Source organism: Mastigoproctus giganteus, chromosome 3 (genome assembly GCF_048544385.1).
Source record: "Mastigoproctus giganteus isolate SK-2022 chromosome 3, ASM4854438v1, whole genome shotgun sequence".
Classification (NCBI taxonomy): Eukaryota; Metazoa; Arthropoda; class Arachnida; order Uropygi; family Thelyphonidae; genus Mastigoproctus; species Mastigoproctus giganteus.
The window spans coordinates 69846931-69866198 of NC_143577.1; the positions used below are offsets into that span (position 1 = coordinate 69846931).

Consider the following 19268-nt stretch of genomic DNA (forward strand, 5'->3'; position numbering starts at 1 on the left):
CTGCCATGGAGTGTCTTCTCTGCCCATCTTTCTAGCTTCGTTTGTGCCTCTTGGTTGGGGGAAGACTCCTTACTTAGGTTGAGTCGGGTATACTGCTTGTCTATCTTCCTTATGGCATGCTGGAGTACTGCTGTGTGTTTCTGGAAGTAATCCTTCAGGTTAACTATCGCTGTCTTCTGTTGCTCAATGAGGTCTATCAGGCCCCTTCCTCCTTCTTTCCGGGCAATTGTCAGTCTCTCCACGACAGATTTCGGGTGGTGTTGGCGGCTCTTAGTCATCATTGTCCTTGTCTTTCTCATGATATCCTCAAGCTCGTGTTAGTCCAATTTATGACCCCCAAAGGAGTATGTTAGCCAGGAACTGTATAGGTGTTTATGGCTTTATTATTATTTATTATTATATTAGGGTCACCTGTAATTGATTACATGAATGATGGTATTCCAAAATGTGAAGTTGTTTCTCCCACTCTTTTCCATATATTGATACCCTCCACTTACTGGAATTCCTATCTGTAGTTTCGCTGAAGAGAACACACTTTATTCCATCCGTCAGTTTGGGAAAACTTTTCTTGTATAAACACCTTCAACATCTCGAATATTCACTGACAGTTCTTTAAATGCCATTCACCAAACGATTCTCCAATACAGTAAAGAAAAACAAAGGCATGTGGTCAGAAGTGGGAATGCACGCGCTCTTTGAGTGGACCAGGATTCAAGCGCGAGACTGCTAAATACGATTAATGTTTGTATTGATTGATTTATTGTAAACTCCTCTGACCTTGAGATTGTGCGGCTTGTGCCGGAATATAAACAAGAACAGCCACAAACAGCGGAAACTGAGTTCTTCCTAAACGCAAAAGAAAGTCCAGTCGATTTTTATTGCTGACAAAGTGATGACATCGGCTTTTTTGATGTTGTAGGAGTTTCACTAGTGGATTATCTTTAAATAGGACCGAGAGTAACAGTGGTATATTATAGTATTAGTATTAATAATGACAATTGATGTAAGAAAGCATGCTGATACAACATCAGCCAAAAAAAAAAAAAAAATTCTCATTTCACCTATTCGTCGTAGTTTGTCTAGTTCTTCTTTGAATTTATTCAAACTATTCACTCCCACAACATTTGAGAGAAGCTTGTTCCAGCAATCGGCCATCTGCTGGCTGAAGGCAAATTTCGCACATCCATTCTGCAACATTTCTTCCTAAATGGGAATTTATGACCCTCATTTGAGTTGACTAAGCAAGAAGAAGAAGAAGAATGCCATCAGCATTAATCTTGCTAAACCCATTCAAAGCCTGAAACCCCTCAATCAGATCACCTCTAAACTGCCCAGTCTGCAGATGCAGCAATTTGAAAAACTGAACCTTTCTTGGTGAGAGCACCCTTTCCCTCATCAATCCCGTTGCCTTCTCAGTACCCATTCCAGCAGATCTAAAATGAGGCCTCCAGACCTATATGGAGTACCCAAGATGTGGCGAGGTCTCCAGACCATTTTCTTGTCTGCGCGGGTAGCTCAGTGGTATCGTCACTGTTCTCCCCATACTGGATGGAATAGGCCTGGGTTCGAATCCCATCGATGACGCGAGGAATTTTAAAGGGATTTTTTCACTCCGTGGCTGAGTTAGTTGGTCTCAGGCGTAGATAGCAAGGTTTTTTTCGCCAGAATCTGGGGTTTTCCGTCCAGCAAAACAGACAAATCGACCATAGAACACACGCAATTAACAGACATAACACACACACACACACACAGCACGGCAGATGAATTTAATTATTCGGGTGGCCTAAAAATAATAGTACTAGTTAGACCATTTTCTTATACAATGGGACAATCACCTCCGTATTTCTGCTAGCAAAACTCCTGTGTATCATTGACAAAACCCCATGAGCTGTCCTGGAAGCCAGTCTGCATTATTCACAGAACTTCATATCAGACTGTGCAATTACCACCAGGACCTGTTCATTTTCGACTACCTTGAGTGCAATTCGAACCATTTGATACATTTCTCTGGGATTACTGCTACCCATACACAGTACTTTGCATTTGTCAATATTAAATTTCAATTGCCATTTCTCAGCCTATCTGCTTAATTTTTCTAGATCTTGTTGCAGCAGCATACTTTCATTACTGTCATTAACCACCTTGCCAAACTTTGTATCATGTGCGAACTTAGACATTAAGCCTGATATACCTTCATCAATATCATTAATAAATACAGGGAAAAAAATGGGCCCCAGCACCAAACCCTATGGGACTCCAATAATAATATTAGTCCATGAAGAGCACTGTCCATTGATAACTACTCTGTGCCTTCTCCCACTCAACCAGTTTTGACACATTATAGCCCTAGCTGCTGATGTGCCATTAAAACTCAAACAAACCAACCAACTCACCCAACAGCCCCCTTTATCCATAACAGTAACTTGCCGTTAATGCCACATTTCTCCAATTTGTACAACAGTATCCAATGCTTTTCTGAAATTCATGTGTGTGATATCAAAATAATTTTTTGCATCCAGTTCCTTTGTCACTGCATCATAGTATCCAATCAAATTGGTCAGACAAGATCTCCCCTTAATGAACCCATGCTGTGACTGAAGTATAACTGTTTCCCTACCTAGGTGGTCCTGCATCACTTCTTTAACCAGTGACTCCATTATTTTCCCTGGAGCAAAAGTTAAGTTAACAGGTCTGTAATTACTCATGTACTCCTTTAATACCCCTTTGTAAACTGGGGATACATTAGCACATCTCCATTCCATGGAGATCTCCCTGAATCCAAAGTTCTCTCATAATTATAGCTAAGGGTTTGCTGCCTTTGTTAATATAACTGCATAGATCCCATCCACTCCAGGTGCCTTTTTTATGTTTAATTGCAACAATTTCTCTACCACTTTCCTCCCCGTTATTACAAAATAATTTATCTACCCGTTAGAGTTTTGATAAACTTCTGTCAACCGCTTTCCTAAAGAGTTCCTAATGTGTGAATGCAGATGCGAAATACCTATTCAGTTTGTCACAACTTGAGCAGGATTATCAACAGTCAAGCCATGGATAGCGTGATTCATCGCCTTCCATCTAGGCTCTAGTGTTTACATAAGTAAAGAAATCTTTGCTATTTTTCTTTGCATCCTTTGCCAAAGATTTCTCAAAATCTGCCTTGTCTTGCCTAATCGCTTTTGCGACTTGGTTACAGACAAGTTTATATCTATCATCGGCTTCTGTATCACCTGATAATTTATATGCATCCCGTGCATTTTTCTTTTCTGCCACGAGTATCATTAGTTCATCCATTTAGGCCTACACCTCGAGCAGTATTTCTTAGTTGGTATGAAAATCCTAGTATCTTCAAACATTAATTCCTTGAATGCTTCCCATTTAGAATTTGCTGTTGGTACCATCATCAGTTGGTCCCACTACTAGTGACTGTAGTGTATAGAACAGTCTGAGACGCAATAGGAATAAACTGACAATCATAATGCGTGCATTTTAATCATTCATTTTAAATTATCTCTAAATATATTTATTGACTTTGCACTGTTTTCATGTGTAATTATGAGCATTTTCTTATGTTGTCTTCAGAAACTTGTGGTAATCTTCAGAGGTCTTTGCCCTAATGTTGACCTTCAGGGAAATTCGAATTGTTGAAGTTTGTAACTTTCTAACAGCAGATGCCGCCGTGCAAGGCGAGAGTGAGTCAATTGTAGTCATATGAGAGATACCGTTTGTAATATGTAAAAGTAAAAGTAAATGTAGTATGTGCGTGTCTTTTGTTTATGTAAATTTAGTAGCTTTTTATATGTAATTGGCAAAACTACAGGAAGTAGATTCTTTCTATAAAATATTGTTAATGAAATGTGAGTTTTATTTTACACAGTTATTTTGGGGCTGTATCGAATTTTAAAAATAAGAATTAAAAAAAAAAAATTGGATTTCAGTAAAAGAACGTCTTACCCATCTAGGGCGTTGTACGGTGTTAAGGCAGCCGAGAAAAGATAAATTAGAAATTTATATTTTTTCAGTTAATAAGGGCGTGCGTGAAAATGGGATATGCGTGGATGCAAAGCACCCAGGCCCAAATGCAAAAGGTGTGTGTGTGTGGGGGGGGGGGGGGTTAATGTTTACTGAATGGATATGGCAGTGTTGTAACGAAAAGTTTTTGGTCTCCGAAACCAGCCATTCACCGGTCCCCAGTATGCCATTCGCATTGCTTTCGGATTAGATGAACACAGGGAATTAGAAGTGCGCGAGTGTACATGGATCTTGGGTGCGGTCGTATGGGGGGGGTAAAATTACTTTTGGGTGCTGTCAGGGCCGTGCAAAGGTATATGGGGATCAGGATGCAAAAAGGGGTTAAGGGGCCTCTTTTATTTATGTTGAGACTTTGATGGTTCCTCGATTGGGGGCCCTGGTGTTGCGCTTCCAATGCAACCCCCCATTTTCACAGCCCTGGGTGCTCTACCTCCAGTACGCCACTCACTGGAAAAAAAAAGTTGAAAGATGAAGCTTGCAATTTTTGGATGACTGCTCTCCTGTGACATATATGCAAAATTGTGTTCATTATAGTCAGCTAGTTAAGCATTTAATAATTATGCTCATATACATATTTTAAATATTATATCGAAGAGAATACCAATAGTAGGTTAATTAAATCCGTTAGTGGGTAGACGAAAACTAGTGAAGGTGTGAAAAATTTTAGATACTGTAACTCATTGACCGTCACATGGTAAGGGACAATACTTTTTAAAATATTTGTTATATTTTTAAATTTGGGAAATAAATTATTCTTCTTGCGTGTAACTTTCTCCACCAATTTTCATTTAGGTGATAATGCAGTACCTTCTGTCTTTGTTTGTTTTATTAGCATTATTAGGAGTTAATTGTTTATTCAGTATCTAATTACATTTAAACTGCATCAAAATGTCCAATGCAAAGATAATTTGGGGAAGAAGTAAAGGCAACCCTGAAAATTTTTTTCATATTATTATTATTATTAGCATTAGCTGCATGGTGCAAGGAGGCCTCAAGTTTATTCTGCACCAGCCAAAAAAATTCCTGAGTTACCCTGAGAGAGAGAGAGAGAGAGAGAGTGTGTGTGTGTGTGTGTGTGTGTGTGTGTGTGTTAAAAGCAGAAGGGAATCACCAAGAAAGAGAATATTAAATAGACATTTAGATTACTTAAAAAAAAAAAAAACTTAAACATTATTTATCCAGAAAAATATTGCTCCACTAATAATATTAGTCAAGCAGTATTTTATTAGTGGGCTCCACTAATAACATTAGTTCATGAAGACTAATGTTATTAGTGGCATACCCTATGGTTTGGTGTTGGGCCCATTGTTGCTTTGTATACTGTATTTATCAATGATATTGATGAAGGTATATCGGCTTAGTGTTGAAGTTTGCAGATGATACAAAGATTGGCAGGGTTATTTAGGACAGTAAAAACAGTATGCTACTGCAACAGGATCTAGAAAAGTTAGGCAGATGGGCTGAGAAGTGGTAACTGAAGTTTAACATTGACAAATGCAAAGTACTGCATATGGGTAACGGCAACCCCACAGAAGTGTACCAACTGTATGGTACTAGACTCAGGGTAGTGGAGAATGAAAAAGACATGTGGTAATTGTGTGGTCACATATGAAGTTTTCTGAGTAGTGCAGACAGGCTGCCAGAGCAGGTCATGGGGTCTTGTCAATGATATACAGGAATTTTGCCAGCAGGGATAAGGTGATTATCCCTTTGTATAAGGCAATGGTCAGGCCACACCTTGAGTACTGCATGCAAGTCCAGAGGCCTCATTTCAGGAAGGATGTGGAGTTGCTAGAACGAATATAGAGAAAGTAGAGAAAGGCAACAAGGTTGGTAAGGGGAACAAAGGGGTGCTCTTAACAAGAAAGGCTTAAGTTCTGCAAATTGCAGTGTCTGGAGACTAGGGACCTTCGAGGTGATCTGATTAAGGTGTGTAAGGCCTTGAATGGTTTGAGCAGGCAAAATGCTGATGGGGTTCTTTGTCTTGCTCAGATTACGAACCTGAGGGGGCATAAACTTAAATTGAGGAAAGACAGTTGTAGAATGGATGTGTGGAAATTTGCCTTTAGCCAGTGGGTAGTTGATTGCTGGAACAAACTTCCATCTGTCGTGAAAGTTGATAGCTTAAATAAATTCAAGAAAGAACTGGACAAACGTTTGGCACGAATGGGTGGGTGAAATGGGAAGTGTTTTTTTTTTTTTTGGCTGATGCTGTATAAGCTTGCTTTCTTGCATCATATGACTGTACATAAGCTAATTGTTTATTCAGTATCTAATTATATTTGAAACCACATCAAAATGCCCAATGCAGAGATAATTTGGGGAAGGAGAAGTAGTGAAGGCAATCCTGAAATTTTTTTTCATATAAAATAGACATTTAGATTATTTTATAACAAAAAAAAAAAAGTTATATGTTGTTTACCAGAAAAATATTGCCAAAGGGACTGAGTATTTACTTGTTTAAATTTCTAATTTAGGACCTTATTGCATAGTTTATAACATTTACAATAGTTTTAAATTACAAACATTCTAAAAAAAAGTGTATAATAATGTACAATAATTTCACAACAAAAACAGAATGATAACGACAACAAAATCGGAAACATGCCTAAACCTAAAGGTTCCAGGTGAAACCCAAAGAGTTTAAACTTTAGCTGTCACTTACCAGTATCATGAACCACTGTAACACACTGCTGCCCAAGAGGAGAGCCCTGAACAGCTGGCTTTTAACACACAGAAGAAGAAAGGAGTGAAGTAAATGTGCTGGCATCATATGTCTGTTAGACTACTGAAATGAAACACATTTGCCGGATGAAGTATTCTGAAACCTTAAAAAATGAACTGAATGGGCACGAAGATTAAAGTATATAACTTCAGTAGAGGAACCAGCTCAAAGATCATTTTAGTAAAAATTTTGCCCTTAGATGCTTCTTTGCAGACTGAAAAGATTGATGAGCTTCTTGATAATGATAACGTATAGGAGAATAATGATACTTCTTATGGAGCTGAAAAGTACATCTGCTTTGACTTAAATAGTGTAGTAAACTGGCATTACACCAGGTCTTTGAGTGAGGAAACATACTAGAAATTTGGAGATTGATAATCTGGCAATAAAAGCTAGCCAACTGGACAGCCAAAGCAATGCATCACAGAGATGAAGAGCAACCATAAGTTCAAATAGTAAGAGCCAATTCCAACTGAATAAATTTGGGAGTTAAAAACACACCTTATTTAGAGTAGTCAAATCAAAATTTGTTGTTAGGTGGTTTTTTTTTTTTTTTTTTTTTAGGAGCATTAGCAACTAAGGCCATATTGCTCCGGAAATATGCGGTGGTCATTCCCTGACCTTCCCGCATCCTCCGTATTTGGTGGTGACGGGCTCGAACCCCGGTCTAATCAAGAAGCGTGTGCTACGCATTGCTGCTCCTTTCCACCTGGCTACGAAGGCGCCTATCAAAATTTGTGTGCTTTACCTGCATTTGATTTTGATCATAGACTTTCTGCTCTTACTGAAGATTAAGCACCAAGTGTTTGCCACCAAGACTTGGGCTTAAGTTAAACTTTGAGACAAATACTGTTATCCACAGTTCAGCCTAAGTTGCTAGTATCATTTTATCTGATTGTCAGTAGTTATTCATAATTAATGACAATCAGATTTGTTAACTTTTATTAATCAGTTAACTTATATCAATGCTAACTTGAATTAATCAACTAACTTTTACTAATATGTTGAATTAATTATAAAATATCACCAGCATATTGAATCAACACAAATTGAAAAACCACAAGATATATCAAATTTCTAGGTGACTCATCCAATTGCAAACACCCAACTTACAAAAATCATGCTTGTGAACAAACCTCCATAAGATAAACGGTATAATGTTTTCACAAATGAATCCTCAAACATTTATTTTTCCTTATCAAATGGATGAATGCTGTTGATAGTTTAACAAGTTCTGTACTAAGACTCCATCTTGCTATACCTTTTCGAAATTCATTCCAATCCTTAACAAAATGTGGATTGAAATCTTGTAGGAACAAAGAGTTTTCAGTTCATCTTGACAGTTGCTAGATATCTGTAAAATACAAGCTGTAAGGCAAGATTTCTTAGGCACCAGGCAACTGAATTTGTAAAGTCCTGCTCTGGTACACACATAAGAACCGAAAGGTAAAGGAAACAAAAGGCGAAAGACCCTTATTTTGGCACTAACCCTACCAGTGTGTGTATCCAGGTATCATCATAAGGGGGTTCGAATGACCAGGTTTTTTAGTGTTTTTTTTTTTTTTTTAGATAGACCTAGGAACACTTATACACATGGTAAGGGGGACATATGCCTCCTCTGCTCCCAACCGAATATGCCCCAATGGCATTGCTCATGCCTCCATACATTAAAGTTGATGACCTGAGTAAGAAATCCATTTTCCCAGAGATGAAAGGAGCAGAAATGAATAATGCAAAACAGTCCACCTATGGATCTCTTGATCCAGCGGCATCTGATAGTCACAATGACTTGCATGCATTGAATTCAATGGGAGAAAACAAGACTACTGATAATACTATTCCTCTTGTTTTTATAATTGTAGAACTGACAGTCAACCACTGAGGAAGCTATCTCCACTTCTAATTCAAAGATGTCTTAAAAATGTGGCTGGTCCCCAAATATGGCTCAGAGATTGCAATCTAGGAATTTCCTAGTAGAGGTGACTGAGCATATAACTTTGTCTACCTTCAGCAATATTCCCAAAGAGGTTACCCCATATGCCACCCTGAATTCCTCTAAAGGGGTAATAGCAGAGTGAGATACGCTCAATGTATCACAAGAGGAAATTGTAGTAGATGAACTAATAGATCAAAATGTAGTGCATTCCAAGGATAGTCATCAAAAAAAAGATGTTTGCTTCTCTCTACCCATACAATTGTACTTACGTTCAAAATACAAAATATGTCATTAACTGTAAAGGCTTGGTACTTAAAAGCCAAGTCTGATTTAACATTCCCAACTTGGTCTTAAGTGTCAAAAATTTGGTCTCTCACAAATAGCCTGCAAAGTTACACCTAACTGTACTTTCTGTGGATTGAAAAACACACCCGTGAAACATGTCCTACTCAAATGTAAAGTTGTTGAGACTGCCAAAATGATCATACAGCCTTTCCAAAAGAATGCATTTACTGGAAATACTGGGGGGGGGGGGGACTATGGATATAAAATTGGGAATCATGTCTCATATCAAGAAGTAAAGAAACAGTTTATATTACCTGTTAAATCATCAACACGTGCATTAGTAGTTTTTGAAACCTACTTTCTATAACAACTCAGACTAATTTAAATATTGCAGTAGGAGGATGCTGAAATAGATGAATGCAGAGCTGAATGGTCAAACAGCTGCAGGAGAATTCCTGACTTACTCTTTTCAGCTTTGATGAAAGGGTGCACATATGGAGGAAACCACGAGGCACTGGGACCATCATTTTTTGTGTACCAAAAAGTACAGGCTGCTATAGGAGGTGTATTGGTGGGGGCATGTTTTATGGCATACCCTTGGTTCCGTAATCCCACACCAGTTCTTTCACAACACAAAATGTGTGAAAGAGTGGTTTGAGGAATGCAAGGAAAACTTCAAGCATCTGCCCTAGCTAGCCCAATCCATGGATCTTGATCCCATCAAGCATCTTTGGGATGAATTGGAAAGGAGGATTCCGCAACACAATTCTTTATCCACATTACTTGAGAGAAATTAAGGGCAGTTTTATTACACAAATAGTCCATTGTTCGTTCTGTCACTTTTCAACACTGTTGATTCTGTGTCAGGTTGTTACAGAGCAGTAATTTGAGCAACCAACAATCTAATATTCATTTGTTCATTGTGGTCCTAATAAAGTGGCCAGGCAGTGTAGTTAAATTAGGTAACCTTTGTTGTGATGAGAGGACCTTAAATATTTAATAATTTTAAGTCTTGAAAATTAATGTTCACTTGATGTCATATTTACCAGATAGGGTTAGTATTATTCTGGATGTGTAGATAAACTTTAGAATATCAACACCAAGTTATTTTCAGAGTTAAAGTGCAACTAATATTTTTTTAAAATATCCTATCTTGACTTGATGGCATTGAAAAAAACTTTACAGCATGTAGAGTTAAAATAATTTGCAATTTCAAAAGTTACTTTTGAAACATTATCCACTACCAGGTGGACAGAGCATGGAACAAAAAACTCTATAATGTTCATTTGCCAGGCATATTTTTCCTACGAATTTTCAGCATTTTTGTAACCCTATCCATGCATATCATTGTATATTCAAATTTAGCCTTTACATCCATTTTAATTTTATTTCTAAAGTTGTCAGTGCTTCTTTTGTAAATAGGACAAAAAAAGGTGTTCATGAATTATAATTTTTTTCAAATCATCAACCATTTCAACAACATTGGTCAGCTGCTGCTGTATGGCTTAGGTTGAGTGTATAATCTGACATTAAAAGAAAAGTGTTTTGATCCTTAACCATCTTGTATGGTACAGTCTATGAAATAGGCAAGCTCTCTAAATTGTATGTACATTGTGTTTAGTAACTTTTGCCACTCATTACAATGTTTTAAATTTATTTTAAATAAACCACCAAAATATGCTGGGTAAATTTTCACAAAATGAAGAAGTGCTGTGCTTCACTATTTTCCTTAAACTGAAATTTCTTATGTTGCACACAAATACAGAATGAAAGATTACATTAGTGGTCTGTATTTTGAATGTTGATGGAAAGAGTGTACATACAGTTAAGCAGTTCTCCCAACCTGAGCACAGTGACCTTTTCAAGTGTGTTGCAAGAATGAAAACTCCATTGAGTTCAGTTGTAGTCACACTTCAAGTGTGCTACAAACAAGTATGACTCAGTAACAATTTGGAATTGGACACATGTTTATGAGTTTTCTCTCTTATTTTGTAAAAAATTGAATGTGGCCTAGAATTTTTTTGCATATACTTTTGAAATACCTTTGTAATACACTGAAAGGACAGAATTCATGGGATATGTGGTTCCCGGTCAATGTGATGCTGTCCCCACTTTTGCTACTGGACAAACCCACTGCTTTGGCAGGTATATAGGTACACTGCATCACTGCATTCACGTAGATTGTAATTTGATGTCAGTATGGATAAACATCGTGAGCTAACTGACTTTGAAAGAGGGATGATAGTCGGTGCCCTACACGTGGGTCACTTTATTGTGGAGGTTGTACAAAAATTGCACTATCCCTGTTCGACAGTATCAAGAGTGTATCGGGAATACACCATTTCTGGAATAACATCTCATTATAGACAGCGCTGTGGGTGGAGAAAGGTGGTGGATGAACGTGGTTGTCAATCTCTGTCTTGCATTGTTTCAGCCACCTGGAGAGTGACAGTGGAACAAATCACTGCCGACTTCAACGAGGGAGGTGCCAGAAACGTCTCCACCAAGACCATCAGGCGATCATTAGCTGCAATAGGTTATGGGAGCCACTAATCCACCAGAGTCCCATTGCTAACACCATGACACAGGAAACTTCACCTCATCTGGGTGAAAGAAAATTGGCACTGGACCTTGGATGATTGGAGATGGGTCTCCTGGTCCGATGAGTTCCGTTTCCAGTTATTTCGAGCGAATGGGAGGATCTGGCAGAAACCGCACAAAGCTATGCACCTGTTATGTCAACAAGGAATTGTTCGTGCGTGTGGACAGTCAATAATGATCTGGGGCGTGTTCGACTGGCACACATTAGGACTTCTAGTATGTCGAGATACCTCTCTGAACGGTTCAGGTTATGTGTCCATCCTTGCAGACCATCTGCATTCCTTCATGGTCATCGTGCACCCACAGGGCAATGGACTCTTTCAACAGGACAATGCACCTTCCCACAGAGCCATGGTGACTACAACATGGTTTGAAGAGCATTCTGCAGATTTTACCACCATTGAATGGCCTCCCCGTTCACCGACATGAACCCTGTGGAGCATCTTTGGAATGCTTTGGAAAGGTCCATTCGAGCTTTGGATCCTCCACCCAGGAATACAAAGGAATTATGGAAAAATGCAAAGTGTGTTAGTTGTCTGACAGCACCTGGGGTCCCCCCCCCCCTCTTTTGCATTCTGTAGCACAGAACTCTGAAGGCCAGATATTTAAAATGTGTGTGTGTGGGGGGGGGGGGAGGTGGAATTATGGACGGTGCTGCAGCAAGCACGGATGGAAATATCTGTGGAACGCTTTTGTGAACTAGTGGACTCAATGCCTTGCTGTGTGACTGCCCTTATCCGGGCGAAAGGTGGGTCTACCCTTTACTAGGTAGGTATTTCATGATTTCTGGCCACTCAGCATACAACCTGAATAGAGATTTCTGGGACTGTTTCATATGTTGAATTTGGGGGGGATGTATTTTGTTTGCATCCAACTCTAGAAACAGTCTTGAATTGGGCAATCACATATTCAAAAGTTGAAATGAGATACCCGAACCAATTTTGATATTTCAGAGTAATTCACTATTGTCTCATTAGTGAATTATCAACTTCACTAATGAGACAATAGCGAAGTTGATAATTTCATGTAACATACACAAAAATAGGCTTCGTCACACTGATTATTTGATTACTTGAGCAGATAAAGGCAGAATGGAATAGTTACAGAGCAATAAAATGTACAGAAGCGTATAACAGCTAAAAATTGATATGTAATAGTGCCAGAAATGGTTAGGCCGGCAAAGGCAGATTATGAGAAATCGCTGGCAAAGAGAGCAAAGGGGGGGGGGGGATAAGGAATTCTTCACATATATAAATGCAAAGAAGAGAAGACCAAACCAGATTGGACCCTTATGTAATGGATGTGGGATAGTATTAGATACCCCCAGCTGAAGTTGCAGATGAACTCAACAGTTACTTTGCATCGATATTTACAGAAGAAAAACCCTTTACGTCAATGAGAAATTATGGGAGTGAAGTTGATAAAATGTAATTAATGATGTTGAAATTTCACATGTTTATTTAATGAAAAAACTTTCGAGCCTACAGGCCAGTAAGGCTCCTGTGGTTGATGACATATACCCTATAATCTTAAGGGAGGCAGCAAATGAGTGTATTGACCCATTGAGGCTAATTGTGTGAGCATCACTGGACCTGGGAGTGATTCCGTTGGATTGGAAAAGTGCCAGTGTGTCTCCAGTACATAAGGCCGGGTCTAAGAGTAAAGTGGGAAATTACTGGCCAGTTAGTCTAACTTCAGTAGGAGGGAAAATCATGGAGACAATGATCAAAGTTGGAATTCAGGATCATTTAGATAGAAATGGAATTGTGAAGGATACTCAGCATGATTTTGTAAATGGAAAATCATGTTTAACTAATCTGGTTAGCTATTTTGACAGGGTCACTCAAGAGCTGGACTTAGGGAATAATTTCGACATTGTTTATTTGGATTTCAGCAAAGTATTTGACTCATTCCCACACGAGTGGTTACTTTATAAGCTGGAACAGGCTGGAATCACAGAGAAAATCCTTAGATGGATAGTTGGATGGCTTCAGGGCAGAAGGCAAAGGGTTGTGATAAACAGTTATTCCTCAGATTGGGTTGATGTAAGAAGTGGAGTTCCCCAAGGAATAGTATTAGTATTGATTTTCATAAATGACATCGATGAAGGGATAGAGGGCATGATGTCTAAATTTGCAGGTGATGTAAAGATTGGTAGAGTAGTTAATGATCGCCACCAAGCAGAGCTTCTTCAGAATGATCTAGATAGACTTCAGGGATGGTCAGAAAATGGCAGCTATGCTATAATCCAGCAATGTGTAAGGTATTGCACCCCAAAATTACTTATACACTTGACGGAGCTGAACTAAAGCCGGTAGTGGAGGAAAGGGACTTGGGTGTTACAATACGGTCAGACTTGAAGTTCTCTGAGTATTGTAGACAGTTTGTAAGGAAGGCCCATGGTGTCCTATCGATGATGTATCGAACAATTACTAGTAGAGATGCGGAGAGGTCAGGAATGACCACCGCATATTCACGGAGCAATATGGCCTTAGTTGCTAATGCTCCTAAAAAAAAACCAAATAACAATAATAATAATAACTAGTAGAGATAAGGACGTCATAATCCCATTGTATAAGGCTATTGTTAGACCACACTTGGAATACTTTGTTCAGGTATGGAGACTGCACCTAAAGAAAGACATTGTCAAGAGATCGGCAAAAGGGCGTCCATATGAGGAAAGACTTCGAATATGTGGGTTGCAGAGCTTGGAAACTAGGCACCTTAAAGGAGACTTGATTGAGGTGTTTAAGGCTCCGAGAGGCATAAGCAAAATGAATGAGAAGAAATTTTCACGGTTATAAATGATTCAATTCGAGAACAAGGGTCCATAATTTGACGTTATGGGGGAGATGTTTAGACTGGATTGCAAGAAGTTTTGTTTTAGCCAGAGAGTTATAAATTACTAGAATAAGTTGACTACATGGGTGGTAGAGGCTGACAGTTTGGGGAAATTCACAGGTCAGCTGGATAATTACCTACGTGAGGAGGGAAATGCTTAGGTTGTCCATTTCCTTTTCTCTTATTAATTAATTATTTATTTTTTATTTTATTCTTATCATTTTATTTTATTTATTTTTTTGTTATTTTATTATTATTATTATTATTTTTTTATTATTATTTTTTTAGTATTATTATTTTATTTTATTTTATTTTATTTTTTTGGCTAGTGCAGCATAAGCCATAGGCTTCCTTGCACCGTGTGGCCAATGTTAATACTAAAAACAATATTAACAAATTCACAAAACATGCCATCACAAAATACTTCTTTTTGCAAAAGCTGTTAATTGGACATGTTGAAGGTTTCATGTTGTTGATAATTGGAGGAGGAGAGTGTAGAATAATGATGTGTAGACTCATATTTTATATGAAGGATAGAAGGGCATTTACTGTAAATGACTTAAACTACCTTGAAACCTTCCATCTGATCAATGATTGTCAATATGGATTCCATCAGTGCCATCGTGGATTCCATCTACTGGTGATGTTTGGTGTATGTTACTTATCTTTGAACAAATTTGATAGAAATGTTTGGTGAAACTCTTGACATTTCTGTTCTATAGCTTTTGGTCCTTTTTGGTTTAAAGGTCTTCTAAAAAAACTCTTATTATATGGATTGCCAACTGTTCTTTCAGTTGTGTATCCAGTTTTCTCTCTGACTGTTCCCTGTGAGTGATGGTAGGTGACTCCTGTGTTCTAACTTTTCTACTAATGCTGATGTTCCCCAGGTTTCATTTCTTTCTTTTACTCTTTTACTCAGGGCTAACTGGTCTCTCATCAGATAGCAGGCAGCCCCTAGTGACAATACCCAGACAAAACAGATAGCGTTAGCTGAATTACAACTTTGAAGATCTAATTTCATGTGGTGCATGGAAGCTCACATCAAACAACCCTCTTTACAACTTTTTGGTCAGATGTTTGCAGTACGAGATGGAATTTGCAACATGGAATAACATGGAATTTGTTATAATACTTCCTTTCATTAAAATGGAATGTTTTTAATGTGAATGCTTCCTTTCATAATTTGCAACTACTAATACTAATGCTATAGATTTCTTAACTGAGCATATTTAGAATGAAAGGATATGACTTAACATCTTTACATGCCTCTTTGCTGTGCAATTTGTAATGACAGTGGCTGTATCTGAGTTGAGCCTGGATGAAAGTAGTTTTGCTGAAGTTAATGTATTTGTTCTAATTATAATTAGCTTTGATTAATTTGATTATTAGCAACATTTTGCTAGAATATACTCAATGGATTCCTGGGTGGTGGGGCAGGGAAGATGATGTTAAGCTTTTATGATTTATTTCATTCTTAAAAATTTTGAAAAGTGACAAAAGGAAAGAACAGTTCCCAAGTGATAATGTTACATTACCCGTCATTACATTACATTATTAAAATGAAAAGGGATAACACTTAGTGAAAGTAGACTGTTGAAGTAATTATTATAATGAACAGTATTACATGCTTCTTTTATACAAACAGCATATTTAATTGATTAAATATACTGTTTGTATTTATATCTATAAAATTTGTCATAGTGGGCTATTAGTTAGGAAGGCAAGACCCTATTATATCATTTTTTTTGGGAAAATTGGTTTTGATTTATGTGTTTAACTTGCTGGGTACCTTTTCTAAGAACATCACCTGGTGCAAGACTGAGAACTGCCTGTATTAAGCACTGGTAAAGGTTTAAAAATTTTTAATCTATCATCCAATATACTTTAATTGCAAAAATAGTTTATATCTGGAATCACCTTCTGATATGACATAGTTTGGTGCTGTTAGGTACCTAAATAGAAATGGCAAACTCTCCATCATCTCTGAAACATTTTAGTATTAGTAGTGGAAAATGATGCAAGAAAGCCTCCCTTAATATAATTGGATAGATCCCATCCACCCCAGGTGTCCACTTTCTACTCAGTTATTACAAAATCATTTAGTTTCCTGATAAACTTCTGGCATCCACTTCCCCAAAGAATTCTTCATGTGTGAATGCAGATGCAAATACTTATTCAGTTTTTCAGCAACCTGAACAGAATAACCAACAGTTAAACAATTTATATCATGTGGACCAATATGATTCATTGCCTTCCTTCCTTCTACTGTTTACATTAGTAAAGTCTTTGCTGTTTTTTGTTGTATCCTTTTCCAAATATTTCTCATCTGCTTTGGCTTGCCTAACCTCCTTTGTGATTTGATTTGATTGCAGACCAGTTTACATCTACTATAGGCTTCTGTATCACTTAATTTATTTGCATCCCACCATTTTTCTTCTTTTCCATGTATTTCACATCATCCAACATCCATTTTTGGCCTTGAACAGTATTTATTAGTTGGTATGAAAAGCCTAGTAGCTTCTATGATTATTTCCCTGAATACTTCCCATTTAGAATTTATTGTTGGTGACATCATTGGTTGGTTGGTTGCACTGTATAGAATTTAAAAACGTCTGAGACCACTGTAGTCTCCTTTACAAATGCAAAAACTCTTTCCTTTACCCTTGATAGCAGTTTAAGAAAATTCTACATCAATATACAGTGATCACTGTCACCTAGTGGTTCTTTTATCTGCAGGTTCTTAATGCATGAAGAATTACTGCTGATAATCAAATCAAGAATATTGGTCTCTTTCCCCCCCCCCCCTCTCTCTCTCATTCCCCTCTGTAGACAAGAATCATCCACTAAATTGACAAAAGTTTTTCTAGTATTTGAGTGATCAACCCACAAGTTCTAGTCTAGAAGGTTAAAATCCCCCATTATAAGACAAGACATTGATTTACTGGTTCACTGTGTTTCTCACTGCAGTTGTTAGTTGTATTCATCATAGTCATTACATCTATAACACACTCTTACTCTCATTTTTGTTTTAGTATTAGCAATGGCCACATGGTGCAAGGAAGCCTGTGGCTTATACTGCACCAGCCAAAAAAATAATAATAAAATAACAAAAATGAATAAAATAAAATAATAATAATAAAAAATAATAAAGAAAAGGAAATAGACCATCTATGCGTTTCATTCCTCCCATCCAGCTGACCTTTGAATTTCCCTAAACTGCCAGCCTATACCACCCATGTAAGTAACTTATTCCAGTAATTTTTAACTCGCTGGCTAAAATAAAACTTCCTGCAATAATAATGACATCCCCCCCCCGTAACTTGAAGTTATGGCTCCTTGTTCTAGAAGCATTTATAATCTTGAAAATTTCGTCCTTATTCATTTTGCTTTTGCCTCTCAGAGCCTTAAACACCTCTAAGATGCCTAGTTTCCAAGCTCTGCAACCTGCATATTTGAAGTCTTTCCTCATATGAATGCCCTTTTTCCAATCTCACCAGGTGAGTTACCTGTCTTTGGACCCTTTCAAGAAGCACAATGTCTTTCTTTAGGTGGGGTCTCCATACTTGATCACAGTATTCCAACTGTGGTCTAATAATAGCCATATATAATGGGATTATGACATCCTTATCTCTACTCGCAATTGTTCAATAAATCATCGATAGGACACCATGGGCCTTCCTTTCAACCAGTCTACTAATTTAACTACTAGTTAAACTAGAAATCTAGTTTTCCCAGTGCTTATGTCACACTAGACTGACTCAACATTATACAAGCCACCCATGTCAACTTTGATGCACTGCCTTAAATCTTATGTGCTTCTTAACTAAGAGCATAACCTCTCCCCTTCCTCTTGGCATGTCTGTCCTTTATATACATTCATTGATGTATATAGAATGGTGACCCACAACAGGCCTTGATATACCCAGTACCTTGCTTTGCAGGTTGTTGCATGTTCCAACAAAAGCAATGCAAGAATCTCTTTCACCGCTGCCTGTGGCTATTGTTAATCTATCAGTCTGTGTATCATTCCCCCCCCCAAGAAAGCTTTATTATTGTTATTATTAGCCATATAGTGCAAGGAAGCCTGAGGCTTTTGTTGCACCAGCCAAGAAAAATTTCTGCATTACCTTGAGAGAGAGAGAGAGAGAGAGAGAGAGAGAGAGAGAGAGAGAGAGAGAGAGAGAGAGAGAGAGAGAGAAAACAAGAGTCAGAAGTAGAAGATAATCACTAGGAAAGAAAAGAATGATTGATATTCAGTTCAATACCCTGAGTGTGCCAAGCCCATACTCACCAGATGTGATCCCTTGGGGTTAGTAAGCTTTCAGCAGATGGAGAATGCTACTTGATATATTTCCTTATTCATTTTTGATGAAGTGCAATTATGAAGGCAGTTCAAGAGTACAGAATTTTTTTTTTTTTTTTTTTTTTAACTGAAAAAAGAAAAAAACATCCAGATGAAGACTGTAAGAAGGACATGTTCTAAGATTTCAAATCCAAGTTTTGACTGAGTGCTAGTGGTTTTATAAAATACACGTGGCTTAACACACTATCACATTGCAACAAAACTAATTTGCTCATCTTACCATATCTTTTTTTATACTTGGCTTAACTTTGTTTTCAAGATGGTTACAGCAAAGGAGTATTTGTTCTTTCATTTTTTGTTAAAAAATTAATAGTTATCAAACTATAATGATGTAAAAAAGTGGTATCTTTGTAGCAAAACAAAGTTTGCAATTTCTCGGGCAGTTGGTATAATGGTTTTGTCACTTATCACTCATTTAGTCAAGCCTGGGTTCAAATCTCATTGAAGACTGGTTGAATTCTTAGAGGCCTCTTCATTTAGTTTCT

The 19268-nt window shown here is 37.7% G+C and overlaps 1 protein-coding gene across 1 annotated transcript in view; it reads left to right on the top strand.

Moving 5' to 3' along the window:
- Positions 1-4649: 4649 nt before the first annotated feature.
- LOC150088066 (ras-related protein Rab-9A-like) overlaps positions 4650-19268 on the top strand; it is a 35427-nt gene continuing 20808 nt past the window's right edge. Inside the window, exon 1 of the mRNA XM_090370002.1 lies at positions 4650-4726. The gene's annotated coding sequence lies outside the window, so the exon portion shown is untranslated. The remainder of the gene's footprint in view (positions 4727-19268) is intronic.